General features: G+C 50.7%; 1 protein-coding gene and 1 long non-coding RNA gene across 7 annotated transcripts in view; one reads left to right on the top strand and one right to left on the bottom strand.

The window, feature by feature from the left end:
* RERE (arginine-glutamic acid dipeptide repeats) overlaps positions 1 to 20,101 on the top strand; it is a 404,974-nt gene that overhangs the window by 328,590 nt on the left and 56,283 nt on the right. Inside the window, exon 1 of one of the 6 annotated variants that reach the window (XM_047791582.1) lies at positions 18,925 to 19,077. The exons of 4 other annotated variants lie outside the window; for them this stretch is intronic. The gene's annotated coding sequence lies outside the window, so the exon portion shown is untranslated. Of the gene's footprint in view, positions 1 to 18,924; positions 19,078 to 19,334; positions 19,489 to 20,101 lie in introns of those variants that run through there. One more of the 6 variants, XM_047791581.1, reaches the window with a different exon arrangement.
* LOC125133450 (uncharacterized) lies at positions 14,952 to 19,919 on the bottom strand. The gene is made up of 3 exons (XR_007136440.1): positions 19,441 to 19,919; positions 18,322 to 18,520; positions 14,952 to 15,375 (listed from the first exon to the last, which is right to left on the bottom strand). It is a non-coding gene; the product is annotated as an uncharacterized LOC125133450 (long non-coding RNA).

The raw sequence follows: 20,101 nt of genomic DNA, 5'->3' as shown, positions 1-20,101 counted from the left end.
CGCTAGGCTGTAAGGAGGCAGTTGGGGTCCCTGGGGTGAGAGGAGGAGGTGCGGGGTGGCCCCGGGTGCTGTTCTGCACGCGGCTGCTGCTTGATGGCCAGCGCGGGTCTCACAGCGCTGTCCTCATCACTGCGGCTCAGCAAGGGGTAGATTGAGTTGAATTGAATTAATACACAGAAGTTGATGGAGCCAAGTGGTGAGGAAGCAGGATTTTGTGACTAGAAAAATAATGAGAGGAGTTCCTGCCATGGCACAGGGGGTTAAGAATCTGACTGCAGCGCGGGTCTCTACGGAGGTGCGGGTCGATCCTGGCCTGGCGCAGTGCGTTAAAGGATCCAGTATTGCTGCTGCTCGACCTTCCCTGTGCTGCGGGTGGAGCCATGAAAAACAAAACAAAATCAAAAACTAGAATTTAAAATTGTAGGTTGGAGTGTTGGCTCCAGAATATTATATATTGTGCTGTTTGTTTCTCCGCTCCACAAATATTCGGCCTTTAAATGTGTGCAGGCGCTGTCTGGGCTCTAGAGGTGGAAGCGACAGTGGACCTGCTGTTCTGGGGGGAAACAAAGACGAGGAAGTGAACACAGATAAGGCCATGCGGGGCAATGCTGCGAAGATAACAAATGAGCCACACTCAGGCTCCAAGCCGGGCGGCGGCCCTTCTCATTCCACAGCACCTGCTGCTGCGCATGTCTGCTCGTGCAGGTCAGCGCATCAAGTGATAGATGTTTTTCTAACAATTCAAGTTGCTTGACCCCCATCTGGTGATCTTTGGGGTCGTGTCTTAATTGCCTGTGAACTGTTCCTTGTCGGAACCAGATACATGCCTTCAGGAACTCTTGAGACCTTAAAACAGACCGAATTTGGCTGGAAGGAGAGGTGAGGATGTTGCCGTGGAGGTGAAATCGCGGAGCTGTCTTTCCCATGGAGTCTGTGTTTTTCAGGCATAGACATGCATTGTCCAGTGTGAGGACACAGTGACAATATTTTTAAATGCCAAAGAGATTCTCTAAACCTTTTTCATGGTTTTTCAGATTGAGGGAAAGACTAGAAGACAAGGGCCTGGCTTTTGCTGTGAAACCTTTGGCCGATGTTCTGATGGTCGCTTTGGGTGCATGTTCTCTTGGGCCAGGAGGGCTCGGTCTAGCGTTGGAGTCCCTTTAGCTGCCGCTGGGCTTTCCTTTTCTTTGATGGATCCTCAGTGTGATGTGTTTTCTCAAAAGGGCCTGAGAAGAAAAGGGGCCGTGAAGGAGCTTGCTAAGTAGAAGATTCATTTCTTCATGATGGAGAACGTTTGCTTCATCCTTTATTGGCCACAAGAATTTTTACCCACTGTGAGCCATCCTCGCTGGTGTCGAGAAGGCCCTGCCTGCCTGTAGTCAGAGCAGCCGGGATGGCTGAGCTCAGGTCTCAGAGATTTCCTCTGAACGTTTGCTGCTGTTGGGTCCTGTTATTTTCTTGGTTCATGATTTGCTCAAAAACAAAAAACTCTCGTTTCTCCTCCTTGTTTTTTTCTGTGTCCCTTCTCTTCTGCTATTCTCAGATACTGCCCCATCTGTCTGTAGAAAACCGTGCACTTGTAGCGTAATTGAAGCTTGGTGGTAAACTGCAAATGTAAGCCCATTTCTGGTCAAGCCTCTGCCGCAGACCAGTTTTTCTACCTTGGCAATTCATCGACCTCTTACAAAATTAGAATGTTAACTAAACTATGTGGCCTCTTCTGGCCCTGTAAGGCCCAGGTACTGATAGCAGGATTCGTTATTGAAGAAACATTTATTTATTTATTTATTTTAATTTTTTTTTTTTTGGTCTTTTTTTTTTTTTTTTTTTTTTTTTGCTATTTCTTGGGCCGCTCCCGTGGCATATGGAGATTCCCAGCCTAGGGGTCTAATCGGAGCCGTAGCCACCAGCCTACACCAGAGCAACAGCAACGCATGATCCGAGCCGTGTCTGCAACCTACACCACAGCTCACGGCAACGCTGGATCGTTAACCCACTGAGCAAGGGCAGGGACCGAACCCGCAACCTCATGGTTCCTAGTCAGATTCGTTAACCACTGCACCATGACGGGAACTCCATGAAGAAACATGAAGAAACAGGGGACTCTCCCACATGGTCCCAGGCAGGACTTCCTCGTGGATACTAGTTGGGTTCTTAGCCCACTAAGCTGCAATGGGAACTCCCTCAAAGAGAGAAATGCTAATGGCAGTGACGAACTTGGGTGCCCAGAATGTGGTGCCAAGCCAAACGTGGGCGTTCCCATGGTGGGGTCTGCAGAGAGCGGGGCAGGACAGAGGAGGTGGCAACGTGTAGTCAGCAGACTTGGCCAGGGTCACACCTCACCAGTGAAGATACTCAGGAATCCAGGCCGACAGCCCAGCCCGAGAGCAGCTCTTCGGCACGTAGCACAGGCTCCCTGACAGAACAGCACAGCGGGAGAGGGCAGGCGTGTCAGGCCGGGGCAGTGGCAGCGGCCACGCAGCACAGGTGCCACCCCTCCTCCCTGTGTTTCTCATTGATGTTGTTTAACAAGGCACCGTCTCCCCAGAGCTGAAATGAAACCTCTGGGTCCCTCTTAACACAGCTCCTAACCCAAATGCTGCGTCTAGTGGGAGCTGAGGCCACTGTCATCTCCTCGCGGGCCGAGGACTCTGAACCCTGTATTCTTCCTGAACGGAGACATGCCGCCGTCGGCTTTGGAATTCAAAGAATGGCCGTTATCTTGGTGGGACAGCAGTTACACTGTGTAGGCTCTTGAGTGGTGGGCTCTGGGTTCTAGTGGGTAAAAACCCTTTTGGTAACTGTGTAGGCTCTTGAGTGGTAGGCTCTGGGTTCTAGTGGGTAAAAACCCTTTTGGTAACCCTAGTTTGGTCTGTTGGGTAAAACCAGAGTCTAATAAATCTAGCTGAGATCATATGAGATGCATGCTCCTCCCCACTGCCCCCAAATTCCAAGAAAAAAATACACCATAAAGCCCCTAAAAACACTTTTTTTTTTTCTTCTTTTTCTTTTTCAGGCTGCACCTGTGGCCTATGGAAGTTCCCAGGCTAGGGGTCAAATCAGAGTTACAGCTGCCAGCCTGCATCACAGCTTAGGGCAATGCCAGATCCTCAACCCACTAAGCAAGGCCAGGGATCAAACCTGAATCTTCATGGATACTAGTCAGGCTCGTTACCACTGAGCCACAACAAAACTTCCCCTAAAAATGTTTTGTTTGGAGTTCCCTCTGTGACGCAGCAGTTAAAGAATCTGACTGCAGTGTCTCAGGTCACTGCGGAGTGTGGGTTCAATCCGCATCACAGCACGGTGGGTTAAAGGATCCGGCATTGCTATAGCTGTGGCACAAGATTCAGTCCCTGGCCCGGGAACTGCCATACGCTGCAGGTATAGCCATAAAGTTTAAAAAAAGTTTTGCTTAAAAAATGATATACTCTTTCCAGAGTTTAAATTGGCATATACTTTTTTCATCTAGTGTAAATATTGACATTTGAAAATAAAATTATCCCATTGCTCTTTTACATATACCCAGTGCATTTTAAATGCCATCGTGATTTATACCCATTATCATCTATTTTAAAAACATATGAATGGGCTCCTTTTTAGCAGTAATATTTTAGAGTTTGTTCCCCCCCCTCCCCCTTAACTTATGTAGCTAGTAATCCCTCCAGTCTGCCTCCCCACGAGCTTTATTCCTGATGGAAAGCATTTTGTGCTTAGTCTGTCTTCTCATCACCCTTTCCTACTCCCTCCAGTAGAAGTGTGTGTGTGTGTGTGTGTCAAATACGTGTGCATGTTATTTCCTTTAGCAATACAACTCTAAGTGTTAAAGGAAAATCCTTTCCAATTATGTTATAATTATGAGTGCACTGTTGACCAAAACAAGGTATCTAGAGTTCCCATCGTGGCTCACTGGTTAAAGAATCTGACTAGGAACCATGAGGTTGCGGGTTTGATCCCTGGCCTCGCTCAGTGGGTGAAGGATCCAGTGTTGCCGTGAGCTGTGGTGTAGGTTGCAGATGTGGCTCGGATCCCAAATTGCTGTGGCTCTGGCATAGGCCAGCGGCTACAGCTCCCATTCAACCCCTAGCCTGGGAACCTCCACATGCCATGAGTACGGTACTAGAAAAGACAAAAAGACAAAAACAAAAAAACAAAACAAAACAAAAAAAACACCAAGATATAGTGTTGATAAAATTTTACTTTTTTTTTTCTTGTCTTTTGCCTTTTAGGGCCGCACCTGCAGCATATGGAGGTTCCCAGGCTAGGGGTCCAATCGGAGCTGTAGCTGCCAGCCTACACCACAGCCACAGCAATGCGGAATCCGAGCCACATCTGCGACCTACACCACAGCCCTTGGCAACGCTGGATCCTTAACCCTCTGAGCAAGGCCAGGGATTGAACCCGAAACCTCATGGTTCCTAGTCAGGTTCGTTAACCACTGAACCACGGCGGGAACTCCCAAAATTTTACTTTTTAATATTTATTAGAAATTAGATGATTCTATTTTTTTTAAAGCACATTAGTTCTTGGATGAATATTATCATGGGGCCACATTCTGCACTGATTTCCTTCTTACTCTTCAGTTGTTTGTAAATGTAAGTGTTCAGACGCGTTGTTTACGTAAATAGATGGGAATGATAGTTTTGTCGCTCAATGATGGAATTCCTTTTGTAATCAAAAATGCACTTTATCATTAGACATGATTTCGAGTAACCAGTCAGATGACACCTCCACTGGATCCTCCTTCAATTCCGTGGAGAGTAAAGAATTGGAAAGTACCTGACTTGCATAAGGCTTCCTGTTGTGACCCTAGAGTTAGTCACTGTGTCAACACAGATACCAGAGCCTTGAATTGACCCTTTGTTTGGGGCCCGGGGTTTCTGCGTTGGGGCAGTGCTGCCTGGTGGCCTTCCAGATGGGAGAGAGGAAGGCCTTTGTGTGTGCCGGGAGCCTGCGAAAGGGAAAGGAGAGCGTCCCCTTCCTGCCCAGGGCGTGTTCTCAGGCCGATGACTCTCCCGGAGGAAAATACATGAAAGCTGGAGTTTCGGAAATGAATTCCCTTAAAAGTATTTGCGTTCACTTACCCCTGAGAAAGTCTTTGGTGTCTGCATACCCTCGTTCTCTGACTGTGGACCTGCATCTACAGATCCCACTCGCCAGGCCTGCTTCTAGGCCCTGGAAAACCCAGGGAAAGTCAGGCCCCCATGGGATCTGGGCTGGCCTGGTGGAGAGGGTCAGCCTTGGGCAGGGAACCAGGCTTTGGTGGTTTAACAGATAAGGAGCTTATAACCTGAGCTCACGTTATAAAACAAAACAAAACAATGCCGCCGCCCCACCCCTCAAAGAAAGGACAAGAATTAAAATTTTCTGTGAGATCTTGTTTAATATATTATTAAGTAAGGTACATATATTTGCATTTTTAATGTTTTGATAACTCGATTTAACATATATTAAATATAAAATATATATTAAAAGATTCAGTGTAACTGGTTTTCTTTGTAATCTCACCGATGTTATTTCATATTAGGCATTTAAAAACCTTTTTTAGAAGAGGTTAGGCTTTACCAGACTGCCGCGAGGGTCTGTGACACAAAAAAGACGGAGAACTGTGTTCTCAGAGCTGGCTGCTCTTTTCTGAATACCACAGTCAGCCAGTGCCCAAAAGAGTCCTAGATGGCAGTTTCAGGAAAGTGGTTTCTTGGAAGGACACTGCATAGACTTCGTGTTCTGTGGGCCTGTGGGCCACCCTGGCTTGGGGCCTGCCCCGCAGATGTGTACACTGCTGCCTTAGACGGTCAGACTCAGACCTGGGACAGTCAGCCCTCCACGTCTGCGAGTTCTGTATCTTTGGATTCATCCAGCTGTAGATCAGAATTCTTCAGGGGGAAAAAATTCTGGAAAGTTCCAAAAAACAGAGCTTCAATTTGCTGCACACCAGCAACTACTTCCGTCTCACTTACATTGTTAGGTCTTAGAGGTAATCCAGAGGTGGTTTAAAAAGCAGGGGAGAATATGCCTAGGTTTTGTGTAAATACTGTGCCATTTTAAATCGGGGATTGAGCCTCTGCAGAGTTTGGTGTCCCAGAGGCTCCTGGAACCGATCCTCTTGGGAAACTGAGGGACACTTTCTGAAGGACGATGCAGTTATTCCGGCCTTAGGGCATCACCCCACCCGCACCGCCAGGGGTCGTGCTTCTCGGGGGTCACAGCCCTTCCTCGCCCTTGTCCTGCGGTAAGAAATCCACCTGAGGGGGAACTTTCATTATCTCCAGGCTGCGTTTCAGAACGGGCAAGAAGGTTATCATGAAGCAGTGTGAACCTTTGGCTTCTGAGTTATGGTTTGGTTTGTTCGCTTAATGTCTCAACAGCCACTATCTTGTTCCTGGTGCTTTCTTTAGGCAGCCGGCTTGCTCCACCCACCAGGTCCCCTGACTTGAAGCTACAGGCTGCATTTAGATCAGGTTTCTCGCATGCTGCTGCCTTGATCTCATTTACAGTATCACATTTCTGTTGCCACACACTGTGTGCCCTGGGCCTCCCCACAGCTTTTTAACAATTAGTAATTGAGCAGGAAGTGTGTTTTTATTACAGTGGCCTTTTGATTTTTATTTTACAATCGTGTAGTGTTTAGCAGAGAGCAGAGGTGGGGAAGTGGCCCTCTGAAACACATTTTTGACAGAGAGAAGTCTGTTGTTTCAGCCACTTGGCTGTCTGTCAGCAGTTCTCAGACCTTCCCCCTTGTGTTGGTTGCCTGGCAACCTGGGGCTGGAGCAATCAAACCGTGGCCAGTGCTTTTCCAGGCCCAGATTGGGAGACGATTTATTGGTGGAACTGTGAGCACGGTAAACCGAAGCCTCAGAAACGGACCTTTTAAAAACAAACAAACAAAAAGCAGAAGTAATACAAACCACATCAAGAAAAGAAAAAAGAGAATATCAGCTGGAGGGTTTTGTCGCAAAAATTTTCAAGAATAAAAGTAAGGCCTGCACTTAGCTTGTGATTGTGTGTCTGTCCTCGTGTATAGGGTACTATTTTTACTTCGCTGGATTATTACCCATTTAAAAATTTTTTAAAAATATTTTACTGGAACACCCAACATTTTCAAAGTTAGTGCTTTTTTGGGGTAAAGGAGGACACTTGGCATGCCATCTCGCCATGAGAAACTCAGCCGAGGGAGTGTCCATGGCTTGCCCTCAGAGAATCTGGCGTTGAACCAGAGCCCAGCTTTCCTGATGCCTGTGACTAGATTCTGGATTTAACGCACTAAGCATAAAATGCTGCTTGCTCTTCTCCCTGTTTTTCAAAAGTAGCTGAGGACTCCCGAGACCCCGCATTTCTGTCAGCTGTGGGAACGGGTGCTTTCAAAGGTCTTGCTCCTCATATACATGCAAGGTTGGTGTGGACGCGGGAGCCGCATCAACTCTGAACTTTCAGAGTCTCCCCACTTTCTGCTTCTGCCTTCTCTCCCCCCACCCCAATTTATAATTAACTTTTTTTTTTTTTGTCTTTTTGCCTTTTCTAGGGCCGCTTGCTGTGGCATATGGAGGTTCCCAGGCTAGGGGTCCAATCGGAGCTATAGCCACCAGCCTATGGCACAGCCACAGCAACTCGGGATCCAAGCCATATCTGGGACCTACACCACAGCTCACAGCAACGCCGGATCCTTAACCCACTGAGCCAGGCCAGGAATCAAACCCGCAACCTCATGGTTCCTAGTCAGATTCATTAACCACTGTGCCACGACGGGAACTCCTATAACTGTAACTTTTAAGTGTGAATATTATCCCCTATTGATTAATTTTTGCTATAAAAATGAGTTTTGAAGCTCTTTTTGGAGTTCCCTGGTGGTGCTTCAGGTTAAGGGGCAGCCTTGTCATTGCTGTGCTGAGGGTTCCATCCCTCCCCCAAGAACTTCCACATGCCCTTGGCACAGCCAAATTAACAAATAAATAAAGCTCTTTTTGAGGGTTTTCCTTCATTGAGTCTCAGATACTTTCTCCAGTTTTGCAAATGAGGAAGATTTGGGGCAGTCTGCATGGGGGGAGGGGACAGAAGCGCCTCAGCCTGATATTTAGCGTTTCCTAAGCATTTGTTTTTGTAAAATTTTGAGGAAATGCTTTGGGACTCAAATCCACTCTGCATGCAGCCCAGTGTATCCAACTGTGTGTGTAAATGCACTATTAGTATGTTTGTATTCCTTATAAATATACAGATCGAATCTGTGTGTGTGTGTAATCTGCACACAGCTGTGCTCCTGCTCCCTTAATACCAATATCTTCAGCAAGAGGGAGGAGTCATGGGAGCGTGCTAAACAGAAGCCACAGAGCAGCCTGGAGGTGAGCCCTCCCCAGCCCCTAGAGAGGGGGATCTCTTGTGGATGGGCCTCCTGCTTGGGGGGGAGAAGCAGGCCCAAAGGGGGCCTTGCAGAGCAAGAAACCAGCCAGAGTGTTGCCTTTTGTAATGGAATACGTTCCCTCCCCTGCCCTCTCCCTGCATTTCCTAGAGGGATAATTGGTTTTCTTCCCCTTTTGGAGAGGCTTTAAAGTGACCAAAGTGAAAGGAGGGGCCCTGGCCCTTGTCCTGTTGTCATGACAGGGAAACAAACAGGAGCCCCTTCTGTGGCAGCCCCTGGCGCTGGACAGGACCTCAGTTTCCCTCAGTTTGGGATGTGGGGTGGGTCATAACCTCTGGATTTGCCCGAGTTCTTCTGGAAGACATGTCTCACTGAATTTGAAAGAGCAGGGCTTTATGGTTTTATTTAGAATATGTGATATTGTCCACAGTTCTAACAAAACATTTATTTTAGCTCCTTAGAAAACTTTTGGTGCTATGGATGTTTTAATGTTTTACCAAAAAGAAGCAAAGATCAGCCTAGACCTGTGCTGTCCCTGTGTGGCTGGTGAGCCCTGGAGTGTGCTGGTCGGGCTGGGATGTGCTGTTCGTGGGACTACGCACTGCATTCCACACACTGAGTCGGAAAAAGAATGTAAAACATTTCATTAATCATTGTACATTGATTACATATTGAAAAGATCCTGTTTTGGGTATATTGAGTTTAAATGTGTCTTTAACATTAATTTTACCTGTCTATCTAAAAATATGACTACTAGAAAATTAAAGTTACAAATTGGGCTCACTGGTATGGCGTACTTTCAGTTCTTATTGGGCAGCCATTGATCTTGACCCCCTTAATTATCATTTTTCCCCACTCAAGAGTTCTTCTTGGAGTTCCCGTCGTGGCGCAGTGGTTAACAAATCCGACTAGGAACCATGAGGTTGTGGGTTCCATCCCTGGCCTTGCTCAGAGGGTTAAGGATCCGGCATTGCCATGAGCTGTGGTGTAGGTCGCAGACGCGGCTTGGATTCCATGTTGCTGTGGCTCTGGTGTAGGCCGGTGGCTACAGCTCCGATTAGACCCCTAGCCTGGGAACCTCCACATGCCGAGGGAGCAGCCCTAGAAAAGGCAAAAAGACAAAAAAAAAAAAACAAAAAAACAAAAAAAGGAGTTCTTTTTTGTTCTGTCACTTGTCGACAAGCCACATTTCTTGGTTCAGTTTAGTCCCCTTCCTCCCACGCAGAGAGCCTCTCTGCTGAAGAAGGTGGACTTTTTAGTGGCGTAGAGCCACTTGACGGGGACATTTACCCGGAGACCACAGTGGTGTCCCAGGGCAAGGAGGAGCCTCTGGTGCCCATTTGAGTTCGTTATTAGTGTTGAGTTATTTTTAATCTGGGTGTAGCTGGGCAGCTGTAATTGGCAAGAGGTATTTAGCTGGCGGTGTTTCTCCATCTGTTAATGCTGCTGCTGAACTAGCCAGCTCTCATTTGACTTGAAAGTGCATTGAAGCGTGTGGCTCTGATATTCACCCGGTGGCGATGCTTTTTTCTTTTTTCTTTTTTTTTTTTTTTTTTGCTGTGTCCATGGCATGTGGAAGTTCCCAGGTCAGAGGTCTAACCTACATCACAACAGCGACTCAAGCCGCTGCAGGGACAATGGCAGAGCCTTAACCTGCTGTGCCCCAAGGGACTTGTGGCAATGCTTTGGTAGGCCTGTGGTCATGCAGGGACTTCAGCCACTCAGCATAACCATCTAGACTCAGAGGGTCCTGCAGACAGAGGTCTCTTGGATGCCTCAGGGGCCTTGGCTAGTGGGCACAACTGCTATGAAAACCATCCAACAGGAGGTCATTTTCCTGTTGGACACGTGGTCTTCAAATGGAAAATAGTGACTTTTATTTGACATTGAGACCACCTGGGCAGAGCGTAGCACACAGGTGTGTTGAAGAGGAAGTCGTGGGCTTCACTCTGGGTGCTGAGCCGGCACCGTGAGGTAGGATAGCGTGGTGCCTCTGTGAGACACGGACCTTTGAATAACGGACAGGAAAGGTGGTGTCAGATCCTGCTGTGGGTAGTTATTTCCAAGCCCGAAACGGGGCAGTGGGAGACATTGGTCAAGCTGGAGGGCACATGGCTGGCAAGTCCAAGTGCATTGCCAGCTCCTGGCCGGGGGCAGGGGGCGTCACCACCTCACCCCAGGGGCAGTCTGTAGGGAGGAGGGCAAGGTTGTACCCAGATACAAAGCTTTTGTGGGTTCGGGTGCGTTTCGGGTTGTTTTGTTTTAAATAATGTATGATTCTTGTCTTTTTGTAAAGGGAGGGTGCTGACCCGCTTTGTAGAGCTTCCTGCCAGCTGCAGCCCTCTGGGCTTCTACTCGTGTTTGAGACCTGGTGGGGCGTGCTACCGCGCAGCTTGGAGCACAGCCGCACGGGAGTCAGTTGGGCAGGAGAACTGCCCGGCTCGTCTGACTGGCCTCGAACACCCAGGCCCTGGCACTACAGTCACCCTCTGTGTTTCTAGAGCTCATTTTCAGGGGTGGGAGGGGCTGGGTACAACAGGGACGAACCAGGGGCTGGCCATGGCCACGGCACCCGTGAATGGAAGAAGGTGGAAGCATCGGGCAGGTCATGTGAGACCTGCCTTGTCCAGCTCTCATTCCGGTGCGCTTTGGCCTGCAGAAGACTGGAAAGGAGAGGAACCAGGAAGGGAACGGTCTGGTACCGTCTGTCCGTCCATCCCCCCCCCCTTCCCTGGCCCCAACAGCTGAGCAGCGAATGTATTTGACCCTCAGAGAACTTTATTAGAAATGCCCAGGCTTGGATTCGGGTTTCTGTTCCACGTACCACCACATCTTCTGGGATGAGGCAGGGAAACAGGTCTTTTTTGGCAAACACTAGGATTCTTTTAATATTAAAGGTGTTTTAGGTGAATCTTCTGAACTTCCTGTAATAGAGTTGACAAAACATCCTGCCTTGGCAGGGTCTCTCTTTGGAAACGTTTCTCCATCCTGTGTCTGTGTAGGAGACAGGCAGGCTGCCTGCCTGCAGCTTCCACTGACGGAGAACGGAGGCCTCCACCGTTGAAACTTTATAGCCGGTAGAAGCACAGGAAAGCCCTGGAATCGGGCCGGCGACCTGTGTGGGACGGTGACTTGAGTAGCAGGGCCGGGCCCGTGGAGTCGTTTGGGGGAGTTTCTAACATGGATAGATGGCATGTGCAGTCTGACAGTTCTGCGGCAAACAGCAAGAGGGTACATGTAAAAGTTCCTGAAGAGGAGTTCCCGTTGTGGCACAGTGGTTAACGAATCCGACTAGGAACCGTGAGGTGGCAGGTTTGGTCCCTGCCCTTGCTGAGTGGGTTAAGGATCTGGCGTTGCCACGGGAGCGGCCCAAAGAAATAGCAAAAAGACAAAAATAAATAAAGTTCCTGAAGAGATTTTTTTTTTTTTTTTTTGCTTTTTCGGGCCACACCCTCAGCATATGGAGGTTCCCAGGCTAGGGGTCCAATAGGAGCTACAGCTGCCAGTCTACACCACAGCCACAGCAACACAGGATCCGAGCCTCATCTGCGACCTACACCACAGCTCACGGCAATGCCGGATCCTTAACCCACTGAGTGAGGCCCGGAGTCAGACCTGCGTCCTCATGGATACTAGGCAGCTTCGTTTTTGCTGAGCCACAACGGGAACTCCTGCAGTAGGTTCTTACTGGTGGTTGGTCAGTAAGAGCCACTGATGAACAGGGAGGGAGGCGTCATGTAAAGCCGGTGTGTGGAGAGGCTTTTATCTGCTCTGCTTGGCCTCACTGTTCTCCTGCCTCTCCCTGCCCCTCATTAGCACAGGCCCGAATTTAGGCCTTGTCTTCCTTGCTCTCTATGGAGGAGCAGCGGGCAGTCCCCTCCCTGGCTTGTGGGCCTATGCTTTTGACTCTCTATTGGGGGAAACTGTGGTTTGCTTACTTGCAAATCTGCCTGCTCTTCAGTCCCCTGAGAAGGAGTAAGTTATTAACATAACATTTTGTGCAGAAAGCAGGGTAGAGGAGAAGAAGCCATTTTCACAGTGGGACTCATTTTAATACCTACAGTGTTTTCCAAACAGTTATGTAAGAGGACTGAGTCGAAGTCGCTTTTCAGAAGTCCTGGTGAGTTTCTGACTGTGACACACTAGTTAAAATTCACCAGAGGGAGTTAATTTTGAAAGCTCTCAGCCAGGGGTTAATGCAGAGTTCTTTTTCAGCTGTGTCTGTAACCTAGCCCCTCTCTACGGCCTCTCTTCTCTGCTGTAGACGCAGGTCGCATCCCGCACTCGAGCCAAGCCGTGTCGGGAGTTTGCCGGGCAGTCAAGGGAGATGGCCTTCTTCTCCGGTCTGTCCAGCTGGTGCTCGTCAGGGTGCAATCCAATGTGACACGAAGCATAGTTTTTTTGAAATAGGTGGGGCAGGTATTTTATAGCCAATTTAAAAGAGGAACAAGCTGAGGCAAGAATAAATGATGAGAATATAGCCTTTTTCTTGGTCATTTGTAGGTCTTTGAGAAACACTTAAAGTCTTGAAATGGGAGTTCCCTTGTGGTGCAGTGGGTTAAGGATCTGGCATTGTCTCTGCAGTGGCTTGGGTCGCTGCTGTGGCAAAGGTTTGATTCCTGGCCTGGGAACTTCCACATGCTTTGGGCGCAGCCAAAAAAAAAAAGAAAGACCACACCAAACAAAGTCTTAAAATGCAGATGCAGGTGGCAGGTGCCCATCACTCGCAGATCCACACACTGTCCCTGAGGTTCCTGATTGTTGACATTTGTCACCCTTGACCCCCCCACACACACCCTGTCTCGAGGATTTGGTGATATTTGGTTAGTTTTCCCATCTGTAAAATGGGGATTTAGCAATCCTGCCTCATAAGGTTGTCATGATGCTTAAATGAGTCAGTTCGTGTAGACCCCTTAAGATAGTGCTTGGTGCTCCTCGGTGTTTTGCCAATTTTATAGTTTGTTTTGGTGGTTTTTTTGGTGGGGGGGTGGCCACACCCACAGCATGTCAAAGTTCCCAGGCCAAGGATTGAACCTGTGTCACGGCAGTAACCCAAGCCACTGCAGGGACAATGCCGAATCCTTAACCCGCTATGCCACAGGGAATTCCCAGCTCCTTTGGAGTTGAACGGGGTGGCGTTTCCCCTGCGTTTCTCACATCACCACCCTGCCACCCTGCCAGGGTTGGAGGATTGGCGGGAGGGTCAGCTCTGGGCAGCCAGTGGGGCAGTCATTGCCCGTGGGCACAGGGCTTGTGAGGCTCAGACGTGAGGGCCTTTTGAACATGTTACTTTATCAGAAGAGAGAATGCGCGTCGTGGCCCAGTTGTGTTGAGCCCCATTAAAAATCTCCCATTTCAAAAGCGGCTGTGTGTGCATGGCCATGTCAGACCTTCCTCTGTGGAGCGGAGGAGCAGGCCCAGGTCCTACGACTTCCAAGTTTGGTTTTGGGTTTTTTTTTTGCTATTTCTTGGGCTGCTCCCGCGGCATATGGAGATTCCCAGGCTAGGGGTCCAATTGGAGCTGTAGCCACCAGCCTACGCCAGAGCCACAGCAACTCGGGATCCGAGCCGCCTCTGCAACCTACACCACAGCTCACGGCAACACCGGATCGTTAACCCAGTGAGCAAGGGCAGGGACCGAACCCGCAACCTCATGGTTCCTAGTCGGATTCGTTAACCACTGCGCCACGACGGGAACTCCCAAGTTTGGTTTTTTAATGATTTTTATTTTTTCCATTATACTTGGTTTACAGTATTCTGTCAACTTTTTTGTTTGTTTTTTTGTGTGTTTTGTCTTTTGAGGGCCGCACCCATGGCATATGGAGGTTCCCAGGCTAGGGGTCCAATCAGAGCCATAGCTACCGGCCCACGCCAGAGCCACAACAATGCAGGATCTGAGCTGCATCTGCAACCCACAGCACAGCTCACGGCAATGCCAGATCCTTAACCCACTGAGCGAGGCCAGGGATGGAACCCACAACCTCATGGTTAGTAGTCAGGTTCACTAACCACTAAGCCATGACAGGAACTCCCTCAATTTTCTGCTGTATAGCAGAGTGACCCAGTGTGTCACACACACACACACATTCTTTTTCTCACATTATCCACCATCATGTACCATCACAAGGGACTAGATTTAGTTCTCTGTGCTGTATTCAGAATCTCATTGCTTACCCACTCCAAATGCAGTAGTTTGCATCTGTTAACCCCGGACTAGGACTTCCGAGTTTGAATCTCATATTCTTTCCATTCTAGCAAAAATGAGAAATAGAGCTCTCCAGATGCTATTAAAACCCAGACTTAGCTGTAAGTTCTGTGTTCAGGTAACTCACTTTTTAAAAAATGTTCCCTACCAGGAACCTATAGGTAGGTAACTCCTGATGGCAACATGAAGTTTCAGCTCCATAAGAGCAAAACCACAGCAGTTTGTTTAAAATCTGGGGCATACTTATGTAGTGTGGTGAAAGTGCTGTCACTACCAGGGCCATCCTAGTGTGATATATAAATGTCTCCAATTAACACGTACACGTTGTAACTCGATGTCATATGCTGAAATACATTTCCATAAAGAAAAACTGGAACACAGTCACAAACTAAGTTGTAAGACAAAGCACAGCACCGTCTCTGTGCCGTAAATAAATGTGTATTTATATTTGGATCTCATCTGGCCATGTGGATTCAGAAAAAGAAAAGGACTGGTTTTGTGCTCCCAGGGAACATGCAGGTTGATGGGAAACACGCAGCACCAGAGAAACCAGTGCCAACGCCCCAGGATCCTCAGCTCATGGGTCTAAGGGTGGCCAGTCTGCCAGCCTGTGGTGCAAGCAAGGCAGGGCTGCCTGGCGCTCGGGCAGTGCCCCAGCCACAGTTCCCGCCCTGGCCAGTCTTCTTCCTCCTTCACCCTTGGCTTCTTAGCTTTCTAGCATCTCCTCACCGTCAGGGACAGAACAGCCAGTGGGCATGGCATCATTCATGAGGTTCATTCGCTGGAAGTGCTCAATTTCAGCTCAGCTGCTAGAGTGCTGTCAAGAAACAGATCGTGTCTGTGAACTTTCATTTAGAGGCTTCTGGTACCTGTCCGTTTGTTAAGTCAGCAGTGTCAGTTATAAAATTAGAGTCCCCATTCGAAGAGATGAATTATTAGAAGGAAACCCGTTTAACATACTGACTTATCCTAAGCATCGACGGCTCTGATGGGTCGGCTTGGTTTCGATTTGAAAGTCTGCTCTACGTTTCTGGTAAACCACAAGGTAAAGGCTGGTCTCCGAGAAGCAGATGTTTTGCCAGTTTTGAGGCCTTGTGGCTTTCCATAGAGAAGTAACAGCGCAGGCCACATGAAGCTTTTACTTCCCTTTTTAAAAAAAGTGGGGCCAAAAAGTGGTGCTTTGCACTTGATAGCATAGTCATTGATACACATTGACAGCAGTGGTCCGTGTTCAAATACCCCTATCTCTGGAAGGAGTTACTTTGAAATGTCTGTGAGACACGTGTTTCCAAGGGGCTTGGACTGTAGATTTAGCCTTAGAAATAGTAGTGAGACTCTTGGATGATGCTTCGAGCCACGGGAGCCTTGACAGTCCTGTTGCGAGGGAGTCTGGAGAGCAGAAAGCCTAGAACAAAGCCTGGGAAGACTCTAATATCTGGAGTTTGAGTAGAGAATTAAGAAGCCAGCTGATAAGAGGCAAATCAGGAGAGTTTGGTGTCAGAGAGCCAACGAGATCTGCTCTGTCATCAAAGGTAAATATGGATCTTTTGGCTTTTCACAGTCTATTTCCACTGTGGCCGCCCAGGCCCTTGTCATCTCATGGTTTGTTTTCACTCATGTATCAAAGACTTGGGAGCTCCAGCTGCCCAATGTTGTAGGAGGCAGCATGGAAAAAGAAACAGTTCCTGTCTTTTCAAAGTTTGTAGACTCTCTGAGTACATGAGGCCCATACAAATAAATAACTGCCAACTGAATGGAAGGGAATGGTCGGGGAAGTTCATTTTGGAGTGGGAGGGATTTGCGCTTGAGCTGGAGGTAAACCAGAGATAGGCTGTGGAGAGAAGTATTAGAGGTACCCCAGAGCCTGGAGTTGAGACGGAGATTGTGCCATGGCCCAGCTGGCGTTGCTGGACGTCTCACCGGAAGGGTAGGCAGGGACAGGATCCTGGTGAGCCTTGAATTTGGGGCTAAGGGGTTAAACACCCCGAAGAGGTCAGAGAGCTATTCGTAGGTAGGGCCTGGGAGCAAGACCTTGGAGGACTCATGGTGAAATCTGTGGTTGTGAGAAATTCCTTGGCAGAGGCTTGTAAATGGTTGCACGGGGGAGATGGCTTAGTAGGCTGGCTGATGGGAAGGATGGATAGAGGCTTGGCCTGGGACCAGTGCGGGAGTGGACAGGAAAGCAAGGCACTGAAGGACCTTTCTCAGGAAGAATACTGAGGACTTGGTGATTTGACTTGGGGGTCAAACGGAAAAGGTCGAGTCACAGATGATGGCACCATGACCAGCAGTGGTGGTCCCTGTGGACTCTTACCTCCACTTTATGGAGCGTGTGGTCTTAGTGCAGGGCATGGAGTTCGGAGCCTGGGTCTGAATTCTGCCTTAACCTCTGAGGAGCTGGGTGATCTTGGTCTGCTTACTTAACCATCTGTGTCTCAGCTTCCTTGCCCATAAAATGGAGATAATAATAGCACCCCCCCTCTAGGCTGTGAGGCTCTTGGCATTAGTAGGTACTTAGTAACTATTGAATGGATGCTGTTCAAAGGATTATAACAGGTGGAAGAATCAGGATTGGAGCTCAAGTTTGCCAAACTCCATGTCATCCTGCTATTCCAGATTCAGCCTCTCTCAGACCCTCATTGTGGCCCTCATTGTGCTAGCCCCTGGTCGGGTGGCAGAGTCCTGCCATCCCATCACCTGAGTGCCCACTTCGGCTTTGTGTAGACCTCCCTGTCCCATAACCCGCTCCCCATCCTCCACCCCCTTCCCCTCCACATCTGCGAATGTGGTCTGCACTGCGTGATCTGGCCTTGGAGAAGGCGTTTTGTACAACTACAGGCCATCCCTCCTCTTGGCTCTGGTGAGCTGCCCTTTGCTACTTTAGGCTTGGCTGACTAAACTCTCAGATTGTTCTCCCTTTTTTTTAAGGCCGCACCCTTGGCACATGGAGCTTCCCAGACCAGGGGTGGAATCAGAGCTGTAGCCACTGGCCTACACCACAGCCACAGCAACTCAGGACCCGAGCTGCGTCTGCGACCTACACCACAGGTCACAGCAATGCTGGATCCTTAACCCACTGGGTGAGACCAGAGATCAAACCTGCATCCTCATGGATGGTTCATTTACCACGGAGCTACGACGGGAACTGCAGGTTGTTCTCTAATACTGCATTTATCTTACCTGCTAAAAATGAATCAGTTTTAATAAAGGTCCATGGCTAACCTTTTTTTGTTATTATTTAAAATTTCCTCCGTAGTGTTAGATGCTCCTTAAATACTTAAATTCTTAAGGAGTGGATTACAAAGCAGTAATGCTGAAGGCTGAGAGTGAGTTCAGGTCCTCCTCATCCCACTGCTGGGTTCTCTCACCAGCCTCTTTAGCTGCCTTGCAGCCAGTCTGACCCTAAGATACGAGAAGGGCCACACTGCCCCGGGGCAGTCCCTGTCTTCTTTGCTAGCCTACAGTTGGGACCAGAACTCTTCAGCCTGGCCTGAAAGGCTCGCTGCAACCTGATCCGCTCCTGCCTCTTCAGTCTTATCTGCTGGCACTCCACTCTGCCAGAACACCCTGTTCTTCTTGCAATTCCCAGAATGTTCTGTGTGCCCTTCCTGGCTGACTCGTGGGCTTGGAGCCCTGCTGGAGCCCACCTGGCGGGTTCATGCTCTTCCTTGTCACTTCCTCTAAGACAGTAGCAGAGCAAGTAGCTTCCTCCTCCTGGCCCCACCTACCCCTTTGTTCCTCTGCCTAGAGATTGATCTGTTACCTGCTTGCCAGGACCGCTCCCTGAGGGCAGGGCAGTCTCATCCGTCCCCATTCCCCCAGTGGAGATGCTCCGCACATGGCCCACGATGCTGCCGAGCGTAGGAACGGCGGTACTTCTGCAAGTATCAGCGGTCACTCTTCCTCAGCGGAGAAGCACAGCTTGCTTCTCTCTTGCGCCTTGACGGATTTTTCCTTTTGAACTATACGAAGTATATTGAAAACTGACAATGATGAGTCATATCTTAGAAAGGGGTGAAATCAGAAAATGCAGAGCCTCCAGGAATGGAGTAGGAGGTTGCAGATCGGTCTCGCAGGCCAAGTCTGGCTCTTGGCTGAATTTGCCCGGCTGGTCTCAAACACGGGGAGTGGGAGGGACTCTCCTCCCGGTGGGCAGGTGATTTATTGGCTGGGAAGCTTCCGCGGTGATTTAGTTGTGAAACGGCGCCCTGCGAGGTGCCGGCTAATGCCTGGGCCGGGCGGAGCGGCCGCCCACGATCCGGGGCCGGAAGGGACCGCGGGGGTCGTCCGGGCCAGCCCCCTACTTTGCTGCCCGGGGGCGGCGGGCGTGCGCTGCTGACTCTGCCCTCGCTCTCAGTGGGAGGCCCGGAGACCGAGCGGCCTGGGACGGGCCCCGAGCGCCGGCTGGGCCCCCGCCCCCGCCCCGCGGGCGCCCTCTGCTCGCGCCCGCCGCCGTGGGAGGAAGTTTCCGTGCTCGGCCGCCGGGCCGCCTCCCGCGGTTCGGAAGGAGGAACCCGAGGTACCGGCGCCGGGCTCCCGGAGGGCTGGGGCCGCGGGGCCGCGGGGCGGCGGGGCGGGGGCCGGAGCCGGGCCGGCGGGCGGCGCGGCGATCCAGGCCGCCTTTTGCAGCCGCCCGCGGCCGCGCCGGGCTCTGCGCGCCGCTTGCGCCTCCTCCCCCGGCGGCGGCGGCGGCGGCGGCGGCGGTCGCCCCAGCCCCGCGCCCCCCGCGCCCCGCGCCGCGCGGCCCCTCTGCGGTCACACGCCGAGCCGCCCGGCTGCCGCCGCCACCGCCGCCGCCGCCCTGCGTTTTGTGGAACCCGAGCCCGAGCCGAGCGACTGGCCGGCCTGCGCCCCGAGTGCGGCCCGCGGCGGCCCGGCGTACCTGTGGCTGCCGGGGTGGGCCGCGCGGGCCCCGGCTTCGGGCCCCGAGGTGGGGGCCGGGGGAACCGGGAGTGGCCCCGCCGCGGCGGGAGGGGCAGCCCGGGAGGAAGGGGACAAAGTGAAAGTCTGCGGAGCGTCACGGAAACGGGCTGGGGAGGGCGCGGGCGGAGGGAAGGGTGCTGCCGGCTTGTCTCCGCCGCCTCGCCTCGGAGGGGCTTTTAATGACGGCGGAGCCGCAGGCCGGGCGCCCGGCTTCCAGTGGGCTTCCGCGCGGCCCGTGCCTTCCGGGTGAATTCCGCCCCTTAACCAAGGGGCCTTTAACCCTCTAGGGTGCCCTTCTGGAGAGAAGTCTCCAGGTTTGGTGCTGTTTGCCCCTACGGCTTGACACCCTGGGAAGCCTCGTTCTCAGATGGAAAACCAGCTGTGCGGTTTTCTTGAAACGCGGAGCGTATTCGTTGTTCATAACCTTCGGCGACCGATGCCGGGAGCGGAGGCACCGAGGGCACCGACTGCTTCTGCCCTCGGCGGCGGATGCTCTCCTCCCGAGCCTGGCTGGTGTGCGGGACGAGGGCCTGCCCGGGCGGGGGTCCCAGCTGCTGCGGAAATATTTCCCCAGCCTCTATTCCCCAGCCCAGACTTTTTCGTGGTTGTTATTCTGCTGA

Source organism: Phacochoerus africanus, chromosome 8 (assembly GCF_016906955.1).
Source record: "Phacochoerus africanus isolate WHEZ1 chromosome 8, ROS_Pafr_v1, whole genome shotgun sequence".
In the NCBI taxonomy this organism is placed as follows: Eukaryota; Metazoa; Chordata; class Mammalia; order Artiodactyla; family Suidae; genus Phacochoerus; species Phacochoerus africanus.
This window is presented reverse-complemented; position numbering and strand designations above follow the sequence as displayed.